The following is a 26,006-nucleotide window of genomic DNA, read 5'->3' as shown; positions in this document are numbered from 1 at the left end:
ACATCATTTGACCGATAACATATGGTTCCTCAGCGCTGACGTTTTCGTTTTTGAGTTAGCTTCTTTTCTTTCTTGTTCGTCGAAGAATAATTGAGCCCCACATTGTGACTTTGCCTTTTCCATGGAGTACGATTTTTCTTAGGTAATGTAGTATTGATTCTTCTTTTGACGTATAATTCATCATCATCGTCATCTTCCAACATTGGGTTGCCGTACTGATCATAGTCTTCCTCGTTGGCGACTCCATCCATTCCAATGATGTTCCTTTTGCCTCTCCTCACGACAACACGGCTGGGATTGCGCGGGTCGGTTATGAAGAAGAATTGTGTCACGTTCTTAGCATGTACCCATGGCTCGTTTTTTGCGATAGCGTTCACGGTAGCGCTCTTGGCGTCGGGTATAGTCATGGTAGTGAAAATCTGGCTTTCTCTTTCGACATTCTTAGCCCATCTGACACGGAACATCGTCGTGTTGTGCAGTCCAGAGTAGTCAAGCTCCTAGATCTCCTCGACCCTTCCATAAAATCGTTCAGTTGCGCCGTTGTCGCTGCCGGTCATGCATTCCATCGTCACCCCTGAGTTCTGATCATCACTGTCCATATCTTTGGCCTCCGTGTAGAACGTGTATCCGTTGATATCATATGCCTGATAGGTTACGAGGTTGGGCGAGGGGCCATGTGCTAAGGCGTATATGAGCAATCCGTCCTTAGAGCCCTCCTCCGGGGGATTAGCAATAATATGCTCTTTGAACCAATGCAGGAAAGTGGAGTTGTGCTCTCTAGTAACTTTGACGTCCGTCCTGCATACCCCCCGGTCACGATACTTCTTTGCGATAATTTCTTTGTGCAGTGCCACGAAAGGATCTACCTCGTCTAGGTGTTGTAGCACTACCAAGTTTGCTCTGTCAAAGTCGCTGCGTCGATCTGAGTATGCCACGTGCAGTTCCCTGCGACCGTTGCAGTGACCATCTCCTTCAAGCCTCCCATCGTGCTTGTTAACGGGCAAACCAACACTAACACCAGGCTGCTGGTCTGCGCCATATAGAAAATTCTCACAGAAAGAGATGCACTCTTGTGTCAAATAGCCCTGGACGATGCTTCCACCCGTACGGGACATGTTACGAACGAATCCTTTGATGATCCCATTCATCCTCTCAAACGGCATCATGTTGTGCAGGAATGATGGCCCAAGGTCTATTATGTCATCCACAATATGGACACACAGATGCACCATCACGTCAAAGAACGCGGGCGGGAAGTACATCTCAAGCTCATTCAGTATCACAACGATCTCTTCCTGTAGCCTTCGGAGCTGCTTCACACTGATCAACTTTCGAGAGATGACGTTGAAAAAGTTGCAGAGACCAATAAGCGTGTCATGGACGTGCTTGTCCATTATCCCTCTAAGGGCAACAGGTAGTATCTGCGTCATCATCACATGACAGTCATGAGACTTCATCCCGCTGAACCTTTTCTTGTCCGTGTCTAGATATCTGCTTATCTTGCCATAGTAACCGGAACTAACTTTGACTCCGGTAAGGCACTTAAAGAATTGATCGATCTCAGCCTGACTTAAGGTGAAGCAAGAAGGGGGTCAATAATCCTCTTCCTTTATTTTATTGCCCTTCTTCTCCCGCGCCTCTTTCTCCATATCTGTCTCGTCTGACTTTTTACGGGGCGGCATGTGCAGATCTTCCCTGATATTCAAATCTTAAAAGTCTTTTCTTGCCTTCGGCCCATCCTTGGTCTTATCCGGCATGTTCATCAGTGTCACGAGCAAGCTCTGAAGAACATTCTTACATATATGCATTTGATCAACGTAATGAGGTGTATCGAGTTTGTGCCAGTACTCCAAGTCCTAGAACACAGACCTCGTCTTCCATATCTTCAGCAGCGGCTCCGGCGCCTATTTTATCGTCTTTCCCGGCACGGGGCACTCCTTCCATTTTTTCAACAGCTCATCGATTTTGGCGCCACTCTGGTTATGTGGACGTCCTCGATGCTCAGCGTGACCATTGACTTAAGGTGATGCAAGAAGTGGGGCAATAATCCTCTTTCTTTATTTTCTTGCCCTTCTTCTCCCGTGCCTCTGTCTCCGTCTCTGTCTCGTCTGACATTTTACGGGGCGACATGTGCAGATCTTCCCTGATTTTCAAATCTTGCATGTCTTTTCTTGCCTTCGGCCCATCCTTGGTCTTATCCAGCATGTTCATCAGTGTTGTGAGCAAGCTATCAAGGACATTCTTAAAGATATGCATTTGATCAAGGCAATGAGGTGTATCGAGTTTGTGCCAGTACCCCAAGTCCCAGAACACAGACCTCGTCTTCCATACCTTCAGTAGCGGCTCCAGCGCCTTTCTCATCGTCTTTCCCGGCGCGGGGCACTCCTTCCAGTTTTTCAACAGCTCATCGATTTCGACACCGCTCTGCTTACGTGGAGGTCCTCGATGCTCAGCGTGACCATTGAATAGATCTCCACAATTTCTCCACGGGTCGTCCTGTTCAAGCGATCTTTGATGCCCCATGTACACGATTTTCCCAGACCCGCCATCTTTCCTTGACGTTAGCTGCTGAGACGTCGTATCATCCATGCACCGCGCGCATCCGCAATATCCATGGCACACCTGGCCCGCCACATATCCGTAACTGAGATAGTCCTGCACTGTCGTGATCAGCGCGGCTCTCATGTTGAAATACTCGCCTTTGCTGTCGTCCCATGTCTTGGCCGGTGTTTTCCATAACGTGTCTAACTCCTCTTGAAGTAGCCCCAGATACAAATTAATATTATTTCCTGGTTGTTTTGGCCCTTGAATAAGCATGCTCATGTGAATGTACTTCGATTTCATGCACAACTAGGGCGAGGTTGTACATCCATACAAACACGGGCCATGTGCTATGGTTGGTGTTCTGGTTGCCAAACGGATTCATGCTGTCGGTACACGCGCCGAGCACGATGTTCCTTGCATCACATTCAAAATACCGATAGAAGCTGTTCAACGCTCTCCACTGGCTTCCATCCTTCACGTGTCTCAGCTTTGGATCATCTCCATCGTCGGGCTTCTTCCTCTCCGCGTGCCAGCGCATTAGCTTTGCTTCCTTGGGATCTACAAAATACCTTTGGAGACGGGGAGTGATCGGTAAGTAACATACAACTTTCTGGGGACATTTCTGGCCGGCCTTCTTGTATCGAGAAGCATTGCACACCGGACATCTTGTTTTTTCCGCGTGCTCCTTCCGATAAATTATGCAATCATTGATGCATGCATGGTATCTAATGTGTGGCAGATCAAGAGGCACACGATCTTCTTGGCCTCATCAACACTAGTAGGACATAGATTACCCGCGGGAAGAACATCCTTTAGGTACTTGAGATGCTCATCGAGCCTAGTGTCAGTCCATTTGTTTTTAGCCTTCGTCTTCAGGAGTTGGAGCGTGAAACTCAAGCGGGTCACCTCAGGATTGCAACCATCATACAATGGAGTGTTCAAGTCTACCACCAGTTGCTCCAGCTTAGCCTCCTCCCTAGAAGCAGTTCTCTCAGTACTCGTCTCCTTGCGAAGCAATGCTTGAACATGAGGGTCCCGCACGATTGAACTTAGTACCGATGAACTCTGTTGCGTGGAGTCCATGTCATTCTCTCCGCCGCCATGTCCGGCCCCTTCTCCTCTTCCATGTCCGGCCCCTTCTCCGCCGCCATGTCCGGCCTCTTCCCCGCCGCCATTATCGATCATCTCTTCGTCTTGCCCCGTGTCATCATTGCCTGCCGCGTCGGCATCCTCAACATCGTCATCCTCATCTTCAGTTATCCACCGAGTATAGCCATCCATAAAACCAGTCATGAGCAGGTGCGCTTCGACACGAACATCGTCATAGGGGTCGAGCCAAACTATTCCTTTGCATTTTCGACACGGACATAAAACCTCTGTCAGGTTATTTTCTTTCATGTCCTGCATCGCCGACCGAAACCACCTGTCCACCATTGTTCCACTGACCATCATGAATGTCTGCATGGTAATAATAAAACAAATTGATTATAAAAATGTGTGCATGCATCAAAGTCATACAAAAATTCGGCATGACCTTCCCTAAAAATAGGATATATATGGATCTAGAGTTTGCCCGGAATTCGCCGAAACGGAAATAAATCGACATTTCGGCAAAACATAGACAACTCAAAAGCACAATTTGGCATCAACTCATGCCACACACACAATTTCCACAAACATATCACACACACATAAACATATTTCCATTTTGCAAAAGCATGAAATTTTCATCACCTCTATCTCGAGATCGAGCACACGGTGATGAGATGATGATGTAGGGGGATTAAAAGTGCCCAAAGCTCTTCTTGACAAAGATAGATCTAGTTAGGGGCAAATAGGTCACTTAACTAAATGCTACATCTACCTACCTACCTAATTTGGGAGGAGACAACTTCAACTAGTGGAGGGGGAAGGAAAAAGAGAAAGGAGATGCATTAATGGAGATGGTGTAGTTAGGTAGGAGTAATGAAGAGAGAGAAAGGTAGGTAGAAGAGGGAGAGTAATGGGGGAGAAGTGTTGAGGAAGAAGAAGAGTGAGAGTGGGAGGTAGGGGAAAGGGAAGAGATGAGGGGGAGGGGAGGGGACGGGTGGGGAAAAGGGGGTGGGTTGGTGCGGATTAGCAGTAGCGCGGGACGTAAAACGTGCTGCTGATAAGAAAGTAGCAGCAGCGCGCTTTCGGCAGAAGCGCTACTGATAACCGGGAGAAAAAGTGTGTCCCATTTGAAAATTAGCAGCAGCGACCTCAGAAAAAGCGCGCTACTACTACATCCATAGCAGTAGCGCGGCTCGCGGAACCGCGCTGCTACTAAATGGAGTTTGGGGGGCACTATCGGTCGATATTTGTAGCAGCGCGGGTAACACAAAGCGCGCTACTACTAAACGCTTGTCAGTAGCGGGTTTTACATACCCGTGCTACTGCTAATTAGCAGCAGCGCTCCTTTTGGAGCCGCGCTGCTACTAAGATTCTGTGTATAGGCTTTTCCCTAGTAGTGACGACCTGAAGTGAATGCAAGCTTTAGTTGATCAATAACAAACTTGCATATATTGGTTTCCATTATTCCATTGACATCCATGAACGCCGGGAATCTTTTTGGGGAAATACTTAAACTAGTTGAAGGGGCAAGGAAGCACGAAAAAACAAGAGCTAGCCTAGCGCGGACAAAGTCATCATCATAGATCCTCCCGTATCTTTGATCATCTTGCACCATGCTGTTAGAGTTGGGAGTTCTTGGAGGTGATATTGTAAATACTGTACATTGCCTTTGTGATTTCAGGCTGATTATCAAAGCACACCTTCCTCCCACTATTTGCCAAACCCCATATCCTACGGACACTTGCTGCATCTATAAGAATCTTCCCCCTTTCTGCAATGACTATCTACGAAATCTCAGGGTTATAATGCTTTATTATCCATTGGCCAAGATCTCCAAGCATGCTACTCGCTGCAAGGTCCAGAATGCCAGTAAATTCTTTTGCAATGATGACACCCTTTTTGTTAGGAACAACACCTTGTTCAACTTGAAGAGCCTTGCAGGGGATGCCCTGTTCCTATGACCCTATTGCACAGAAAAAAGAAAAAAAGGAATTAGCAATAATGTTCATTACTAGATAGGCAACTTAGGCAGCATTGCTGGGCAACTGTTTTAGGAAAAAACTGAAGCAACTATCCAAATACCTTAGTTCCTCCGGTCTTCTGGCGTTTTGGTTTTGGAGGTTGGTCCATGTCTGCACCTTTGACATTTGCATTTCCAACATCTGCATCTTGGCTCTCGTTACTAATAGTATCATCAGGGCGCTTCCCCTGTGCAATAATTGCTTTAGTTCTTTGACGTTTGTACCCAATTACTGGTGCACCGCTCTGTGGCTGGAAGATGGAAAACACATAAATCAGTAAAAATGAAAAACAAAATATGTTCTTTACAAAGAGAACATAAAACTTCCTGAAAATGTGCACACCTGTGTTTGATGCTCTTCATTGCCATGAGATGCAAGGTCATCATGACTCGATCCAAGAGGTCCATCCTGTTTTGACTTTTGACTTGTCCCAGCCATCTATTTTATGTTGCGTATATAAAGGACAAACAATGAGCATCAGCGTAAAAAAATGGTTCTGAAAAAAATGTATATCATCCACCAAAGTCATGTGACTAAATTCCTACTGAACTAAGCAAAAAGCAATTTACAAAAGTAGACAATGAAAGGATTGTGAACAATCTGAATTTCACTATGCTAAAACATTAATACGAAAATATGTTACACATCAGGAAGCTGGAGAAAAAACACATATCATGACTACTAGGCAACAGATGAGGGCGTGTCAGGCAACTGACTCGCAAAACTTGAGCAAGCCTGACATTGCACTAATGCACTAGGTAACAGATGAAGGCATGTCATGCAAGTGACTCACAAAACTTGAGCAAAGCCTGACAACTAAATCACAAAACTTAAGCAAATACATATCTGCAACAAATCGTGAGCATCGTAAACCCGGCACCCAACCTCATACACACACTTCCAAAAAAGCCTACAGCACCGGACATTGCCTTGTACAAACACAAATACATTTGTTGCAAATATAAAAAAAGGTACTAGGCACCGATGGATGTTGAATGAATAATTGTGTGCAACATGTGAGTAGTACTCATACTTATGGTGTGCATGGAAGGCAGATGTACTATATGTGTGTAGCAAAAATAGTTGTCAGTGGAGATGGTGAGATATGTAGTGGCTTAACTTTTCTCTCATTGTTTAACCTTTTCACTGGACATGAGTTCTCCTCTTCAGGACACAGGACAATTGATAGTGTTGTTCAGTTAATATTTTCTCTAAGCTATTTTTGGATGAAATTATTATCAATGCCTTTGTTTTCCAAGATGGTACCACTGCTCCGAACCAAAATGTACAAAAGCAAACAATCTGAACAAAAACAAGCAACCACGAGATTACAAAAATCTGAAACAAATCAAAGCACCTAAAATAAATCGTTGAATGACTTCTCATGAAGTGCTTAAAACTGTCCTACAATTGGCCCTGTTACCCTCCCTCTACTGGATTACTTCCTACCTCACGCACAAACAAACATCACATGTATGTTTTCCGTTGCTAAATCATTACTATTTTACATTAAATCAAAACACTGGCAAAAACACATGCATAGGCAACACATAAACCATATCAGGCAAGTCACTCACAAAACAGAAGCAACATCGACATGGAAAAACATTACTGTCCTACACTAAATCAAAAACACTGGCTAAAACACATGCATAGGCAACACATGAACCATATCAGGCAAGTCACTCACAAAACAAGGGCAACATCAACATGGAAGAAACATTATTGTCCTACACTAAATCAAAAACACTGTCAAAACATGCGTAGGCAACACATGAACCATGTCAGGCAAGTCAATCACCAATCAGGAGCAACCTCAACATCTATAGCACCAAAAAACATAGCCTAATCTACAATCTTCATGAGCATCCTAACCCCAACACACACCTCAAAAACCTACAACACCAAGGCTTGCCTCCGAATCCTAGTTCACCAGTAGCCTAAGAACACCAAATGCCCTGTGTCGTCATCTGTCCCAAAATTAACGAGTGCGTCATCCATTCTACCATCTGCTCATTGATTTAGTCAAACATGAAGGAGTGCATTCACCCACCGCGATTCGGCACCTCTACGCCAATCGCACGGCGGCCGCACGCGCGTCATTCCTCCTCTGCCACGGCGGAGTGCGTCAATTTGGACAACCTAAACATGGAGGAGCCTGTAAGACAATAGGTTTAGGGGGAACCGGCACAACCCTCTAGGGGTGGCCTATCACGTATATATAATGAGTAGGATATAACGTTACAATATACACGTATGTATACGGAGGTTATACAGTCTAACACCCTCCCTCAATCTTAGCCACTTCCTAAAGAATCTAGAAGGGTAAGATTGCGCCGGCAAGCATCAAACTATGGTAGAGGCAATGGCTTGGTGAAGATGTTTGCGAGTTGATCCTTGGAAGAGATGAACCTGATCTGGAGTTGCTTCTGGGAGACACGTTCATGCACAAAGTGATAGTCAACTTCAATGTGTTTCATTCGGGCATGGAATACTGGATTTGCAGACAGGTATGTAGCACCGATGTTATCACACCAAAGGACAGGAGACTGTGATTGAGATATACCCAGTTCTTGAAGCAAAGACTGTACCCAGATAAGCTCCGAAGTGGCATTGGCGACAGCCTTATACTCAGCCTCAGTACTGCTACGTGAGATAGTGGCATGTTTCCGAGCACTCCAGGCAATCAGATTAGAGCCAAAGAACACAGCATAACCCCCTTTGGATCGTCTGTCATCTGGACTGCCAGCCCAATCCGCATCTGAGTATGCCGAGAGACACCCAAAGGAGCTCGGTAGAATATGCAAGCCATGAGACACCATGAATCGAATGTAGCGCAAAATGCGCTTAACAGAAAATCAATGAGTGTCACAGGGTGACTGCAGATACTGGCAAACTCGGTTGACAGCAAAAGAAATGTCCGGCCGTGTAATCGTCAAGTACTGAAGACCACCAACAGTACTCCTATACTCCGTCGCATCAGAAGAATACAGAAGCTCACCATCAACAACAGTGATCCTGTCAGTGGTAGACATCAGTGTAGTCATCGGTTCGCACTTAAGCATCCCAGCTCGTTGCAACAAACCCAAGGAGTACTTCTTCTGTGTCATAACAAGACCATCAGCCCGAGAAGTAACCTCCACACCAAGAAAGTAGTGAAGGTTCCCAAGGTCCTTGACCGCAAAATCAACACCAAGAGACTGAACAAGAGCAGTAGCAGCCGACTGAGAAGAACTGGCAAGAATAATATCATCCACATAAACCAACAAGTACATAGTAACCTCAGGCTTCTATAGAAGAAATAGTGAGGAGTCAACAGTCGATGAGGCAAAACCATGAGCACGAAGGGCCATCGCAAGACGAGCATGCCATGCACGGGGAGCCTGCTTCAGACCATAAAGTGCCTTGGACAGACGACAGAGATGATCAGGATGATCTGGATCAAAAAAACTCGGAGGCTGGTGCATATAGACCTCCTCCACCAACACACCATGGAGAAAGGCATTTTGTACATCAACCTGACAAAGAAACCAACCTCCAGTAACGACAAGAGAGAGAAGAAGCCTGATGGTAGTAGCCTTAACCACTGGACTGAAGGTGTCTTCATAGTCAAGACCATAACACTGCCAAAAACCACGAGTAACAAGACGAGCTTTGTAGCGTTCAATGGACCCATCAGAACGCTTCTTCACTTTGAAAACCCACTTGGAGTTAATGACATTAACCCGCGATGATGGAGGAACAAGAGTCCATGTCTTATTGCGAATAAGAGCTTGATACTCCTGCTCCATGGCCTCTCTCCAATGAGGAATGTGCATAGCCGCTTGATACGTGCGCGGCTCAGAGGAGGGATCTGCAAGCGCAGCAGTCATGCATGCAGCCAACCAAGCAATAGTACCATCATGACGCTGCTTAGGCTGAAAGATACCACTACGACTGTGTGTATGTGGACACAAAGCACCAACAGGAGCCAGCGAAGTCGAGGACAATGATGGAGCAGCGTGATGTCTACTACACAACCTTCTTCTTGTAGACGTTGTTGGGCCTCCAAGTGCAGAGGTTTGTAGGACAGTAGCAAATTTCCCTCAAGTGGATGACCTAAGGTTTATCAATCCGCAGGAGGCGTAGGATGAAGATGGTCTCTCTCAAACAACCCTTCAACCAAATAACAAAGAGTCTCTTGTGTCCCCAATAGACCCAATACAATGGTAAATTGTATAGGTGCACTAGTTCGGCGAAGAGATGGTGATACAAGTGCAATATGGATGGTAGATAAAGGTACTTGTAATCTGAAATTATAAAAACAGCAAGGTAGCAAGCAATAAAAGTGAGCGTAAATGGTATTGCAATGGTAGGAAACAAGGCCTAAGGTTCATACTTTCACTAGTGCAAGTTCTCTCAACAATAATAACATAACTAGATCATATAACTATCCCTCAACATGCAACAAAGAGTCACTCCAAAGCCACTAATAGCGGAGAACAAACGAAGAGATTATGGTAGGCTACGAAACCACCTCAAAGTTATCCTTTCTGATCTATCTATTCAAGAGTCCGTAGTAAAATAACATGAAGCTATTATTTCGTTCAATCTATCATAGAGTTCATACTAGAATAACACCTTAAGACACAAATCAACCAAAACCCTAATGTCACCTAGATACTCCATTGTCACCTCAAGTATTCGTGGGCATGATTATACGATATGCATCACACAATCTCAGATTCATCTATTCAACCAACACAAAGTACTTCAAAGAGTGCCCCAAAGTTTCTAATGGAGAATCAAGACGAAAACGTGTGCCAACCCCTATGCATAGATTCCAAAGGTCATGGAACCCGCAAGTTGGTCACCAAAACATACATCAACTTGATCATGTGAATAACCCATTGTCACCACAGATAAGCACGGCAAGACATATCAAGTGTTCTTAAATCCTTAAAGATTCAATCCGATAAGATAACTTCAAAGGGAAAACTCAATCCATTACAAGAGAGTAGAGGGGGAGAAACATCATAAGATCCAACTATAATAGCAAAGCTCGCGATACATTAAGATCATGCCAAATCAAGAATATGAGAGAGAGAGAGAGAGAGATCAAACACATAGCTACTGGTACATACCCTCAGCCCCGAGGGTGAACTATTCCCTCCTCGTCATGGAGAGCGCCGGGATGATGAAGATGGCCACCGATGAGGGATTCCCCCTCCGGCGGGGTGCCGGAACAGGGTCCCGATTGGTTTTTGGTGGCTACTGAGGCTTGCGGCGGAAGAACTCCCGATCTATTGTGCACCTCGAAGGTTTTAGGTTATATGGACTTATATAGGCGAAAGAAGTCAGTCAGGGGAGCCACAAGGGGCCCACGAGGGTGGAGGGCGCAGCCAGGGGGGTGGGCGTGCCCCCTGCCTCATGGCCTCCTCCAAGCTTCCCTGACTTTAGCTCCACGTCTCCTGGATCACGTTCATTCCAAAAATCACCCTCCCAAAGGTTTCATTCCGTTTGGACTCCGTTTGATATTCCTTTTCTTCGAAACACTGAAATAGGCAAGAAAACAACAATATGGGTTGGGCCTCCGGTTAATAGATTAGTCCCAAAAATAATATAAAAGTGTATAATGAAGCCCGTAAACATCCAAAACAGATAATATAATAGCATGAATGCTTCATAAAATATAGATACGTTGGAGATGTATCATCATCCCCAAGCTTAATTCCTTCTCGTCCTCGAGTAGGTAAATAATAAAAGACAGAATTTATGAAGTGTGAATGCTTGCAGGTGCACAAGTTTGATCAATGATAATTTCAATCACCTTTTCTAGCATTATTATATGTCATAACAGTAGTTCATCTCATAAAACTTCTCAAGATCAAGTAACCAACTATTCACATGTTAAAGCATAGACCATAAACTTTCTTGAAAACTAGCAAACTTTATTCTCAGTCATCAAACAATTACAATTCATCTTATTTTCAGGAAGGGTCTATGTCAGAGCTTTGATTTAGCAAACTCCACATATTCAACTATCATATAGTCTTCCATGATTGCTACCACTCAAAGCATATTCTTAGAACACAGAGAAACATAGGGGCTTAGTGTTTCGCCTCCCAACTCACTTATCATATAGATAATTGTCAACAATAATAATTCATGATCAAATATATTTGCATGGCCATATATGCTTAGATCTTTCCCCAACACACGATGCTTGCCAACTAAAGAGTAGGTAGGAATGAGAAGGAATACTACCGACTCTTGTATAAAAGTAAAAGATAGGCCCTTCGCAGAGGGAAGCAGGGATTTGCAGATGTGCCAGAGCTTGATTTTGAAATAGAGATAAATAATTTTGAGAGGTATGATCTCATTGTCAACATAACAACCAAGAGTTCCCAATATCTTCCATACTACATACATTATAGGCGGTTCCCAAATAGAATGGTAAAGTTTTTACTCCCCCTCCACCAACAATCACCAATCCATGGCTTGCCCGAAACAAAGGGTGCCTCCAACTAACGTCGATCCCAGGGGAGTTTTGTTTGCAATTATTTTTTTGATTTGATTTTGATCTTTTGATCATGGGACTGGGGATCCCAGTTACCAACCATTTTTCTCGTGAATGATGAGCGAAGTCCACTCATCGTGAGAATAATCCACCTAGCATGGAAGATATTGACTGCCCTAGTCGCTACATGAGCGATTCGGGCATACAAAACAGATTATTATTTGAAGGTTTACAGTTTGGCACATGCAAATTTACTTGGAACGAAAGGTAAATACCGCATATAGGTAGGTATGGTGGACACTCATGGAAGAAACTTGGTTAAGGGAATTTGGATGCACAAGCAGTATTCCCGCTTAGTACAGATATTTAGGCTAGCAAAGGGTTCTAAATAGCAAGCACCACATGTTGGAGGATCTATAACAATATAACTTCTATACAAATACACCCAAGCATAACTCATTACGTTGTCTTCCTTGTCCAACTTCAACTAAATTGCTCAGGTTTGAAAATAATTAATGGGGATCACAATCATAGAAGATGTCTAAGATAGTATATTTATATGTGAAATCTCTCTTCCTTCAATATTCTTTCATGAATTATTCAAGTGACCAATACAATGCTTGCCAACCTTCAATAAATTTACTACCTCTACTTCTTAGATGTGAAGAAATTACTCCCAACGGGGTAAGCATATGAAATATATATAATTTCAGATTTATGACATTCAACTCATTCAACCATTTACTCATAGGATATATGTGAAGCACACGAGTAAATGACAAATTACTCCAAAAAGATATAAGTGAAGATCAATGAGTAGTTAAATAATTATGTAGCCATGTGAAGACTCTCTCTCATTTAAGTATTTAAGATCTTGGTATTTTATTCAAACAGAAATCAAAACAAAACAAAATGGCATTTCAAGGATAGCACACATCATGTGAAGAAGCAAAAACTTAGGTTCAACCGATACTAACCGATAATTGTTGAAGAAGAAAGGTGGGGTGCCTACCGGGCATCCCCAAGCTTAGGTGCTTGAGACTTCTTAGAATATTATCTTGGGGTGCCTTGGGCATCCCCAAGCTTGAGGTTTTTTGTCTCCTAAATTCCTCTCATATCATGGTTTTCCTAAATCTCAAAAACTTCACTCACACAAAACTCAACAAGAACTCGTGAGATAAGTTAGTATAAACCAATGCAAAAACCTTATCATTCTCTACTGTAAAAAATCACTAAAATTATTTTCAACATTGCATACTAAATGTATCTGCATATTTAATACTCCTATCTTCGAATAGAATCATTAAACAAGCAAACATATGCAAACAATGCAAGCATAACAGCAATCTGCCAAAACAATATAGTCTGTAAAGAATGCAAGATTCATCATACTTCCCTAACTCCAAAAATTATGAGAAAAATACTACGCTGTAAAATATTTATTAGATCTCAATATACAAAATGATTCAACATTATATCATTCTATGACTTTTCTAGGGAATTTTTGCAACAGCGGTAAACGTTCTGTTTTGAAACAGCAACATGTATACTTGCAAAATAAGCATGGTAAAGGCTATCCTTGACATTTTTATTGAAAATATAGATGCAAACATTATTCTAAATAACATTAAGCAAATACTAACAAAATAAAATGACGCTCCAAGCAAAACACATATCATGTGTTAAATAAAAATATAGCTCCAAGTAAAGTTACTGATGAACGAAGACGAAAGAGGGGATGCCTTCCGGGGCATCCCCAAGATTAGGCTCTTGGTTGTCCTTGGATATTACCTTGGGGTGCCTTGGGAATCCCCAAGCTTAGGCTCTTTCCACTCCTTATTCCATAGTCCATCGAATCTTTACCCAAAAGTTGAAAACTTCACAACACAAAACTCGTAAGCTCCGTTAGTATAAGAAAATAAATCACCACTTTAATGTACTGTAATGAACTCATTATTTATTTATATTGGTGTTAAACCTACTGTATTCCAAATTCTCTATGGTTCATACCCTCTGATACTACTCATAGATTCATCAAAATAAGCAAACAACACATAGAAAACAGAATCTGTCAAAATCAGAACAGTCTGTAGTAATCTGTATCAAACGTATACTTTTGGAACGCCAAAAATTCTGAAATAAATTGGCGGACCTGAGGAATTTTTCTATTAATCATCTTCAAAAAGAATCAACCTAAAATCACTCTCCAGTAAAAAATGGCAGCTAATCTCGTGAGGGCAAAAGTTTCTGTTTTTTACAGCAAGATCGCATAGACTTCACCCAAGTCTTCCCAAAGGTTCTACTTGGCACAAACACTAATTAAAACATAAAACCACATCTAACCAGAGGATAGATGAATTATTTATTACTAAACAGGATTCAAAAGCAAGGAACAAAAATAAAGTTGGGTTGCCTCCCAACAAGCGCTATCGTTTAACGCCCCTAGCTAGCACTACAAAAAAAGACACATCCGTGACATTTTGGGCCGAACGAAAAAAATTTCTGTCATACATATGACACTTCTATGACGATAATTGTGACAAAACCCGATATCATCATAGATGTGGTGGGCTCCTACTTCTATGACAAAAAATCATGACAGAAAATGGGTTTTTTGTCCTGCGCGGGCCGGACACGCAGCTGCATGACATTCTTTGGGCCGTCCATGATGGAAAAAAACCGTGGTAGAAGCGAGGGGGAGGAAAATTTCGGGAGTTGCCGGTTACGGTAGGAGGTCGGGGGCCGAGCGATGCGCGTTTCTCTCGTACACATACGCGCGTGTGTGCGAGGCGTTGGCTCTAACTGAACCCAAGCGAGGCGTTGGGCTCTAACTGAACCCGAGCGATTGCACTGCAGGCTACGCGTTACTGAACCTGAGAGATCGATCGATGGCTGTTAACTGAACCCGATCGAGCGATTCCTTCGCTACTGCTGCTAACTGAAGCCGATCGATGCTGCCTCTGGGATGAACAGTGAGTGTTGTGGGTGGTGGATGAACAGTGAGGCTGGCGCTGCCTCTGGATGAACAGGACCCTATCGTGTGGTGGGGGGGTGCCCGTGGAGGGGTGGTTGAACAAGACCCCGTGGTGTGGAGGGCTGGATGAACAATATACGGTGAAGGGGTGGTTGAACATTCGCCGGTGGAGTAGCGCGCGGTGGAGGCTGGATGAACAGGAGCCCGGGGTGGCTGGAGGAGGTCGACCGTTGCCCGTGGAGGCTGGAGGAGGTCGATGGTGGAGATTAACAGTATCCCGTGGAGTCCTGTTATGCGGTACGCCACACCCTTCCCGATGAACAGGACCCTCGTTTCGACCGTACGAGGTCCGTTTCGTCCGTTTTGCGGTACGCCACAACGCTCCTGATCAACAGGACCCCCGTTTCGACTGTAGGAGGTCTGTTTCGTCCGTTTTGTGGTACGCCACACCCCTCCCGATCAAGAGGACCCCCGTTTCGACCGTACGAGGTCCGTTTCCTCCGTTCTGCGGTACGCCAGGCCTCATCTCCATCGCCTGTTCCGTCGAAGCCGGTTGTCTCCCACGCGTTCCGTTGCCTCCCGATGAACACGACGCATTCCGTTGCCTCCCGGTGAACACAACGCATTCCGTTTCCTCCCCATGAACACGACGACGACGTTGTTTCTCCGTTCCGACCCATCCATGTACGTATGCGCGAGTAGGCGTTCGAGACCCTGCCCGTATGTACGTACGTGGCCGTATTTTCTTTCTTGCACCCTGGCCGTTGTACGTATGTGTACATGCTACGTGCGCGCCTCTACTACGACACATGCGCGCCTCTACATCCACCAGTATATATGTACGTACACGTTCGCGACCAGAATGAAAACGCTACGTACGCTTTGACCAAGTGGGTCCCGACTGTCAGGCACTTCCTTGCCTGCGAAGATGTAGCTGGTGGGTCCCAACAGTCAGGGAGGCGAATCATTTTTTTTTCCCGGACGCACTTCCTTGCGTGCGATGATGTAGCTGGTGGGTCCCAGCAGTCAGGGGGGAATGTTTTTTTCGCGAAATACGGTGGCTCGTCTGGTGGGTCCCCGCTGTCAGGTGGAGGAATAATTATTTTCCGCATAATAAGGAGGCACTTCCTTGCTGCGGCCGTGGACCCAGCTGTCAGCCTCGCCACGTACATTCCACGTTCGATGGAAGTTGTTCCTTGACCACGTTGACCACGCTGCGCCGAGAGCACCATGGCAGTGGACGACGGCGAGGCCTAGGAAGGGGACGACGTGGAGCCGGGGAAGATGCGGCAGTGGATGCCCGCACGAAGAGGAGTACGAGGGTTCACTGGTTCGGCTGTGGTGTGAGACTGCCATCGCCGCAGGGCCTGGCCAGCGGTGGGAATAGTAGGGGGCGGTGAGGCCTCCACGGCAGCACATCCGGCCACGGGAGGCAGGAGCATGCAGCACGACCGGCGCTGCTTTGGGCGGCTGGAGCAAGAAGACAAGAGGTTGAAGAAGCACTACGGCCGTTGGATGGACATCGTACGGTTGCTGGAGCTAGAATCGTTTATATTGACTATGTTGACAAAGCCCTCCGTCCCCGTCAACTTAGTAGGCCTACAAGTCAGCCTGCCACTATACTGGGTCCCAGCTAACAGGGGGAGTATTCATTTTTTTATGCGTAATAAGGAGGCACTTCCTTGCGTGTGAAGATATAGCTGGTGGGTCCGAGATGTCAGCGGCGGTAACGTTTTTTTCGTGAAATACAGAGGCCCTTTCGGTGGGTCCCTGATGTCAGGTGGAGGAATCATTATTTTGCGCGTAATAAGGAGGCATTTCCTTGCATGCGGCCATGGACCCATCTGTCGGCCTCTCCACGTACAGTCCACTTCAGATGCATGTCGGTTGTTGACCATATTGACTAGGCCGCCCCGAGAGCACCAGGGCGGTGGACGACGGCGAGGCCTAGGAAGGGAACGACGCGGAGGCAGGGGAGACTTGGCAGTTGTTTCCCACGCGGAGGGCAGTACGACTGTATGAGGGTTTACTGGTTCGTCTACCGTCGCCGGAGAATAACAACAGGTGTGGGTGAGTAGCGGGATGGCTAGGCCAGCGATGAGAGTACGGTGGGGCGGTGAGGCCTACGCGGCAGCAGAGCCGGCCGCGGGAAGGAGGGAGCAGGTAGTCCCGCCGGTGCTTGTTTGAGCGGCTGGAGCAGGAAGAGCAGAGATTGAAGAAGCACGACGGCCGTTGGATGGCCATCCAACATTCACTGCTTGTGCGTCAACCTTTTTTTAGGAAAGCCTCAAATCTGTGGAAAATAGCATACAACCCATATGCCATTATTTCTAATAATTTACAGCCCATTTGCTTATTCTTAAGGTTTTTTTTGGAGCCCATATTCTTTTTGTTAGCATTACAGCCCATATTGTGGCCACGGTTAAAAAATTATACGAAATTTTGCATATTTTGGTGCGGTCCGAACTGTTTTTAATCCCAAAATTTCGACTCACATTCAAACTGATTTTAAAAATAAATCTATATCAATATAAAATCCAACAAATTCTCCATGCATAAAAATTAATGTAATTTAAAATCTCGAAATAAAAAAAAGATATTTTAAACTAATTGTCGGTTTGATGTGTTTTAAAAATGTACAACCCATTTCTCATTACTGAGGGGCCATTTTCTCGGCCAGCCAAATGAAAGCTCTCCTTGTCTTGAAAGATTTGCAGCCCAACAGGCCTGACAAAGCGACTTACTTGGCAAATAACAAAAAAACTGGGCTGTGGCCGTGGACCCAGCTGTCAGCCTCTCCATGTATAGTACTCTTCCAATGGAATGTCGTTGACCACATTGACCACGCCACGCCGAGAGCACCAAGGCGGTGGATGACGGCGAGGCCTAGGAAGGGAATGTCGCGGAGCCGGGGAAGACGCGGCAGTGGATGCCCACGCGGAGAGGAGTACGAGGGTTCACTTGTTCGGCTACGGTGTGAGGCTGCCGTCGGTGCAGGGCCTGGATAGCGGTGGGAGTAGTAGGGGGCGATGAGGCCTCAACGGCAGCACAGCCGGCCACTAGAGGCAGGAGCAGGTTGTCTCCCCGGCGCTGGTTTGGGCGGCTGGTGCAAGAAGAGCAGCGATTGAAGAAGCAGCAGGACCGTTCGATTCAAATCCAACGGTTACTGCTGCTAGAATCGTTTGTTGACTGACAAGCCATGCATACGCGTCAACTTAGTAGGCCCACAGGTTAGCCTCCCAACCGGTGCGCCCCAGATGTCAGTTGGAGGAATCATTTTTTTCGTGTAATAAGGAGGCAGTTGATTGCATGCGGCCAGGCCTGCGGAGGGAGTAGGGTGGGCCGGGGAAGCCTGTGCGGCATCATAGCGGGCCACAAGAGGAGGTAGCATGCAGTCCCGCCGGCGCTAGTTTAGGCGGCTGGAGCGGGAAGATCAGAGATTGAAGAAGCACGTCGGTCGTTGGATGGACATCCAACAGTCACTGCTGCTAGAATCGTGTGTTCACTGACAAAGCCTTGCGTAAACAAGTCAGCCTCGAAAACTATGGCGTGTACAGCCCATTTGCTATTATTTTTATAATTTTTACTCATTTTCTAATTCATATGGAATTTATTGCAGCACGTTTTCCATTTTTAGAATTGCTGGCCATTTTCTGGTCAGTACCAGGGTCAAAAAATTAACTAAATATGTGGGAAATTTTGAAAATTCGCAATTTTTTGCTGGGGAACGAAATATTCTTAATCCAAAAATTAATAGCCATACTAAAACAAATTTAAAAATAAATTAGTACTATGTCATGTTAAATCCAATGAAATATGTATAAGATATCAGTGAAGAACAAAAACAAAAAAAGAAACTAATATCCCATTTGCTATAATTTTTTTTGGAATTTTCAACCCCTTTTCATATTAATTTTAACAGACATTGACCATATTCTTTGGCCAGGACCGAATGCATCCCTCCTCGTCTTGAAAGATTTGCATCCCAGTAATTCGGAGAAAACAAATAGGCCTAGCTTGGGTATTCTTCAAAAAGAAATACTGGGCTACCTATTTTCCCAAAGAACTAGTGCATGAGCATTTAGCTTTATTTATTTATTTACTTATTTATGCTTAGGGGACCATGAGCATGTACCTAGGCAGATTCATGTGAGAGCCTCCCTTCTAGTTAATTATGGGCTTCTCTATTGGGCCTTCATCAGTGGGCTGCATGTTATCAACAAGTGGAAAATGTGTTCCATACGAAAAATAGTATGAGCTACGTACGGTACAGGGCACTAAAGGATCGAACCGTGCAAAGACTTCCAAAACATTGTGTTTGTCGTTCTAACAACACATTGCTTCAACCAACAGACGAAATATACTACTGATTGTACATTGAAAACAACAGCAGCAACAACCAGGGCTGGGGGTGCAACAGAAGCAGTAAGCAGGCCAGAAGAGTGAAGACGCAGCTCTCTCTTCCAAACCAAACATCAGCCATCATTACAAAAGGGCTACCAAAAAAGAACAAGTGTATGCATCAAACTAAATAAAGATCCTACTACACCAAGTGTACGTATCTAACTAACTGGCTTAGTTAGACGTTCCTATTTATTAAGCTGTGGAGATTGGCTGACGGCTTGAACCTGATGGGTGCCTGACAGGGGAAACTCCAGCCAGCAGGTCGAAGTCTGATACTTGCGACCCTCTCTCCTACTTTGGGTTGCAGAGCGTGGCGGCACATATCAGGGTATGGTGCATGCAGAGACACATGGTACATTGTGTACACACAGTTTTGCCTGATGAACGAAACCGCGCTGCCATCATGATCCTTGCCGTCGGTTATCTCCTGGTTAATCGGATAATTCAGTCCGACAAACAGAGAGTGTGTACCAAGGCTACTTACCAGCCTCTAGTCAAAAATTCCTGAAGGCCCAGAGAAGCTGGGATCCTGCTCAATGACCTTGCAGTGAATGTGATTGTATTCCGCGAAACAACACGTCCGGTACGTGCGAACGATCATCAATCTTTCGCCATCATCTGATCAAGCCAGGAACCACCTGCAACTGCCATGCCGCTTTTCGAAAGGTTCTGGGATTAGGAAGGGTAGGGACACCAGGCGGCCTACAACATCATATCAAGTTGGAGTCAGATAAAAAAGGGCTCTTGATTTAGTCAATCTTAAGAACAGCATGTTATGATCATGAATATTTTTTAGTAAATGTTGACAGTAATATAAGCAAGCCATCATGCTATCATAGGAAAGTAAGATACTATTGTAACAGCCGTTTGTAGCGATGACTAGAGTAGGCTAGCAATACGTCCAGCCATAGAAGGAGTCGACAGCGTAAATGAAGCCCTTGTGTTCAATGGCATCAGAGAACCATGGAGGATGTATGATCCTGCGATGGACGTGCAGATTTATCCACTTACCGCAGTGACCTGTCAGATAGGCGAGACCACGGTTGAAGAACGCAATTAGCCTGAAGTCTTTATAATTCGCAGATCTTGTGGGCACTTGGAAGATTACAACCTTGAGCAAATCAAACTTGGTATCATGTTGGCTACTGTAAGATTCCGAGTATTCTGGGCCACGGTGCCAAAGCAGTGCAGTGTTAATCGAAGGAAGGGGGATCAATCACCGGGTGTAGACCTCCACGAGCATCCAGCTGCCGCGACCGTCGACGAGCACCATCCAAGACGTGTTCATGCCGACCCAGTACATACCGTTAATGTAGTTGAGGCTGACGGGGATCGGATCACAGTCAAGTGGGTTGATGCTCGCCACCCTACGATCGTTATGCTGCGTGACATGCCGTTTCTGAAGATCAGGCGGCATCAGCAAGCAAGGAGCTGGCTTAAAAGCTCGGCCTGAGGGCTTTGAGTAAATGGTACAGCCCCGACGAGCACGCGGCGAGCGGCATGGTACTGAGATTGTCCACACGTGAAACAATGAGCTTGATTACCTCTGTGGGGAGCGAATTCCAGCCACTCTTTTTGGCGGACGCTGCTTGATTCTACCATTTTTAGTGCTTGGGTTTCGTACGAGGGGGGAGGCGCCTTAGCGGGGATGGAAGATTGAACGAGATTATGTGCGGACAAAGATGGAGAAGCGAATATGTGTTGCGGGAAGTGGACAGGTGATGATGACTACAGCACGCCGCTTGACTTATGAGACACATACCAGCAGCGTAGGGTCATGTCGATGCCAGACAACTAGCTTGAGTGATCACAGTACTGGTACTCCCTACAGTGCTATGCCCTAACTTGCTTGAGTAGAGTAGTAGAGTAGGACTCTGCTCTACTACTAGCACTGGAGGAGTAGTATATTCTAATCTAAAATAGTTACAAACTTCAATGCCCGAGCGTGGAACGACTATGAACCGTGCTCAAAGACCGTGTCTACGTGGTGTTTCGACTTGTATGTAAAAAAATGCAAGATACTCATGCATTCCACGGCACACCATCATCACCAACTCGGTTTTTTCTCTACTCCTACTCCTATAAAAGACTCAGTTGGTGATGATGGAGGCGAGGAGGCGTGTTCAGCCGGGCGTGCAGCGGACAGCGCAACACTATTCGATTTGTTATAAAAAAACAAAGAAGAGTAGTAGAGATAGAGACATAGGGAGGAGCACGAGGTTGTGGGAGATAAGGATGAACGAGGCAAGGCCTTATCTGTAAATGTGGAGAGAGCTGCGAGTATCTTTTGTAAAATTGTCATAGTTGACTTTCTATCCGTCAGATATAGATCAGACGGTCTATATTACAAGATGGCAGGCATATCATCATCACCAACTCGGTTTTCTATAAGAGTAGATATACTCCCTCCGTTCCTAAATATAAGTCTTTGTAGAGATTCTAGTAGTTGGACTACATACAGAGCAAAATGAATGAATCTAAACTTAAAATGCATCTATATACATCCGTATGTTGTTTGTAGTGAAATCTCTACAAAGACTTACATTTAGGAACGGATGAAGGTAGATAGATAGAGACTAGGGAGTACTAGTAAGGACACCATCTACTGCTTCGTGTACTACTCATGCGCTCCATTCGGCGGCCGCAACGTCCCCTATAGCCACTCCCTCCTGCGCTACATTCGGCGGGCGCTGTTGAAATTTGGGGAGCGCACTCTCACAATTGCTAGCAGCTACGACTTCACCAACGACGACTTCTTCCTGGACCTCGGCAACCTCTTCCTCAACGACATGGGCGACAACCTCAACGCCAACAGTGCTGCTCCTATTGCACCGTATGTGTTTCTATCCTTCCTGTTCGAAATCATGGTAGAATTCATGTTTCTACTCTGTATCCTACTACTATGCTAGTCCACATGATTAGTTTCATCTCTGATATGGCCGTCATGATTTATTCTGTGCTTATTCGGATTAAATCTCATCGTAACTTGCTCATATATTCAACTGGCGCAACGTCCCCTACAGCCATTCCCATTTCATGGATGGCCTGGTTGATGCCTCCAAGGAGCCCTTCGTCCACTGCTATGAGTGCCCGATGCCGTTTTGTGGCTCGCCGGCGGACATGGTGCATCACCTCACGGATGCGTGCAGCGGTCACTGCTGGCCCTTGGCAGAGAACATCAAGTACGAGACGTGCTACCCGTTCACCATGCTGGAGTCGCTGGAGGATCACCGCCACCTGCTAGTCTCGGAGGAGGACGGCAGCGTCTTCCTCTTGATCGTGGGCACCGGCGAGGCCCATGCAGGCCGCCGCCCCGTCTCTATAATTTGCGTCAGGGGCGACGCCGCTGACGCTGACACTGACACGAGGCAGATGTACGGGTGTGTGGTCAGTGTTACTACCCCTCCGGGTCGCGTGGGCGGCGACACCGGCCTCATCGTACGGACTTGGACTCTGGGGAGCTGGGACTATCCCGTCAATGTGGACTTGGAAAACCCATGGCATCCTTTACCCGCCGACGCGGTGCATGGGGACTCCAAGGAGGTTCACCTGGACATATGCATTATAAAGTTAAATGTTGATCATTGGACTTCGCTCAATGTAATCCGCTGCCTAAGCATGTGGAGACTTCCATGCAGGATCTTGCTCTATTGGAGTATCGCGCATGAATAAAAGTGTATCCGTTTATGGTTTAGTCTAGAATCTTCCATGTATGAATTTTTACTACAGTACTGGTGAAAGACTTACGATGAACCATTTCTTACATCTCCTCTGCCCCCTTGCAAGTCATCCTGATTTAATCCCTCCGTCTAGGTGTATAAGGGCATGGTTAATATTACTTAATAGTATAGCCAACTATTGACTATAAGAAAATGCCATGTCATCTGTAGCCAACATGTATAACAATCGATACTCAAAAACTAATTCTTAAAGATCATTTCTTGCAAAGCACAATAAGTGTTATTTCTTCACAAGTTTTGGATGCAGGTTGAACAGTTGAACGCTTTTGTTTGCAAAACATACCTTTTTATCTATTTCACCCGAATGTTTGTGAGCTCTAGAGATGAAATAATATCCGAACAAACCTATCGATACCCGTTACACATGATATGACCCCCACATCCTTTGTCAAAATAAACAACTCCCCGATCAATGCATTTCACTCTTCAGTGCAACACACGGGCACCTTACTACTATAGATTAGTATGACCAAAAATTAAACTAACATTTTATATAGTACGATAAATGTTGATGCATGTCACCTAAAATTATATCATTCAAAACTATGTTCAAATACGAATCCAATGATATAGTTTTTGTTGACATGCACTAAAATTTTGTCAGTTAAATCTTCAGTCAAATTCAATGGGGGACTAATAAACCACGACCGATGTAGTACAAGTGTAGAGGGCGGCGCTACACGGGAGTCTCACCTCTCACCCCGCTCGTGGCACGGCAGTAAAGCCGTCATATCACAAAACCCAACCACTCCCAGTAATAAGTGGCCTGGTAAAATAAACGGACAAGCAAACATCACATCCCTCAGTATTTTTTGCATTGCATCTCTCTGCATTTACTTTCTCCGGTTCATCTCACACACTCGATCCCTAGCTACTACTCCTAGGGCCAGTTCTTTTGGCGGCTTCCCCAGCTTTTCCCACAAGACTAGTCACAGTGGAGAGTAACAATAAGGCGCCTCACTCATTTATTTGGGCTTCTAAACTACTACTCTGTCCTCGCCATTGTAATTTGTGCTAAATTTTGACCAAAGATTTAACTGATAAAATGTTACTCCCTCCGTCTAGGTGTGTAAGTCCTCTTACGAAAACCAAATAATCCCAAAACACTTAGGCGCAGTGCATTAACTTCTACCTCGTTTCTTGTTTCTTGACATATCAACCAATAAGAGATAAAGAGTGTGCATGCTTTTAATGACTTGAGATATCAAACACGACATGCAGTGGTTAGTTCATTGCATGCAATACTATTAATTAGCAAATAAGCATTAACATTTCTCGTTTTCTCCTCCTCCTTGGTCACGGAGCACAGCCTAAGATGACTTACTCACCTAGACGGATGGAGTAGTGCATGTGACATGCACTAACATTTCATTAGTTAAATTTATGATCAAAATTTGACACAGATTACAATGGGGACCAATAAACCAAGACGGAGGTAGTAGTTATGGCATTACTAATCTAGAAGCCTAAAAGAACTGGCCCCTGGTACTCCTACTAGTAGTAGTACTCAAGTTGGAATTCCAATTGCACGGCACAACTTGTTAGGCAAAAAAAATCGATACAGGGTGTAGGAAGCGGTTTGGGAATTTGCATGCCTTTCCAACTAGTGAGATACTCTGTACAAAGTACGACAGAGAAATAACCACCGAGAAGGAAGCTAAAAGTAAACAATCAAACAAGAATTTTTGCATTTGTTTTGCATTGAATCGTTTCACAAGCTTGACTAGTGTTGTTTTTCTACTTTTACAAAAACCGCATCGTAATGTTAAAACGTGCATTTGCACGTACATAAGTAATAGTAGTACTACCTCCGTCTAGGTGTACAAGTCTTCCCTCCTTGGTCACCATGCACAACCAAATATGTCTTATTGACCTGGACAGAGGGAGTAGCACAGTCTGCAAGCATATATCGAGAAAGACGTGTAGTCCGATAGTATATAGTAAAGTTTGTGCTATATGCACGTACTTGCAAAATGTGTAATAATACACAACATTTCCAGACTTTCCCTTTTACATACTTAATTAAGGACGCTAAAAATTCCTGAACATTCAGGATTTATCATTTGCGTCCCAAAACTAATGAGATCGCCTTACGAAACAACAATTATACTCCTCCTAAAAGCCACGGCGCTCGCAGGAGCGCTTGCGGCGCGCCACGAGTGCCCTGGTGCGCGGCCGTTTCCCAGCGCGCCGACACAACGCCTCTTCCTCGGCCTCGCAACTCGCGAGGTGCTGATTGGTGGCTTGCCGGCGGGCGAGCTCGATCTCACCGGTGTGGTGAACCGGCGCCAACAGGTACTCCTGGCTGGAAGCGTGCACCCGGTCCACGTACCGCCAAGCGTAGATGAGGCGCTTGGGCCCGACTGCACTCAGGGCGTCGGCACGGGCGTCCTCCGCTACCCTCACGGCCCTCGCACGAGCCTTCTGCCAAAGAGCCAATTGCCTGACTCTCTCGGACGCGACATAGGCCTCCCGGGCAGCTTGTTGCGTGGTGCGCTTCTCTTCCTCGGCCTTCTTCTCCGCCTCTATTTTGGCGCGCTCTGCTGGAGGCAAAGCCTCCCACAAGGCGACATCCATTTCTTTCCAAAGCTCCTCAAGGCTTGGGGGCTCGGTGGGCGGTGCGGCATTCTCCTCGTAGCGGGGAGCCGATGCGTCCTCCGATGCGCGTGCTGGTGAGATTGGGAATGCTGACGCGTCCACCTCGACGCGTCGCGGCGAGGAGCGGAACACCA

This window comes from Triticum dicoccoides, chromosome 5B (assembly GCF_002162155.2).
Source record: "Triticum dicoccoides isolate Atlit2015 ecotype Zavitan chromosome 5B, WEW_v2.0, whole genome shotgun sequence".
Taxonomy (NCBI): domain Eukaryota; kingdom Viridiplantae; phylum Streptophyta; class Magnoliopsida; order Poales; family Poaceae; genus Triticum; species Triticum dicoccoides.
Note: the sequence above shows the minus strand (reverse complement) of the source record.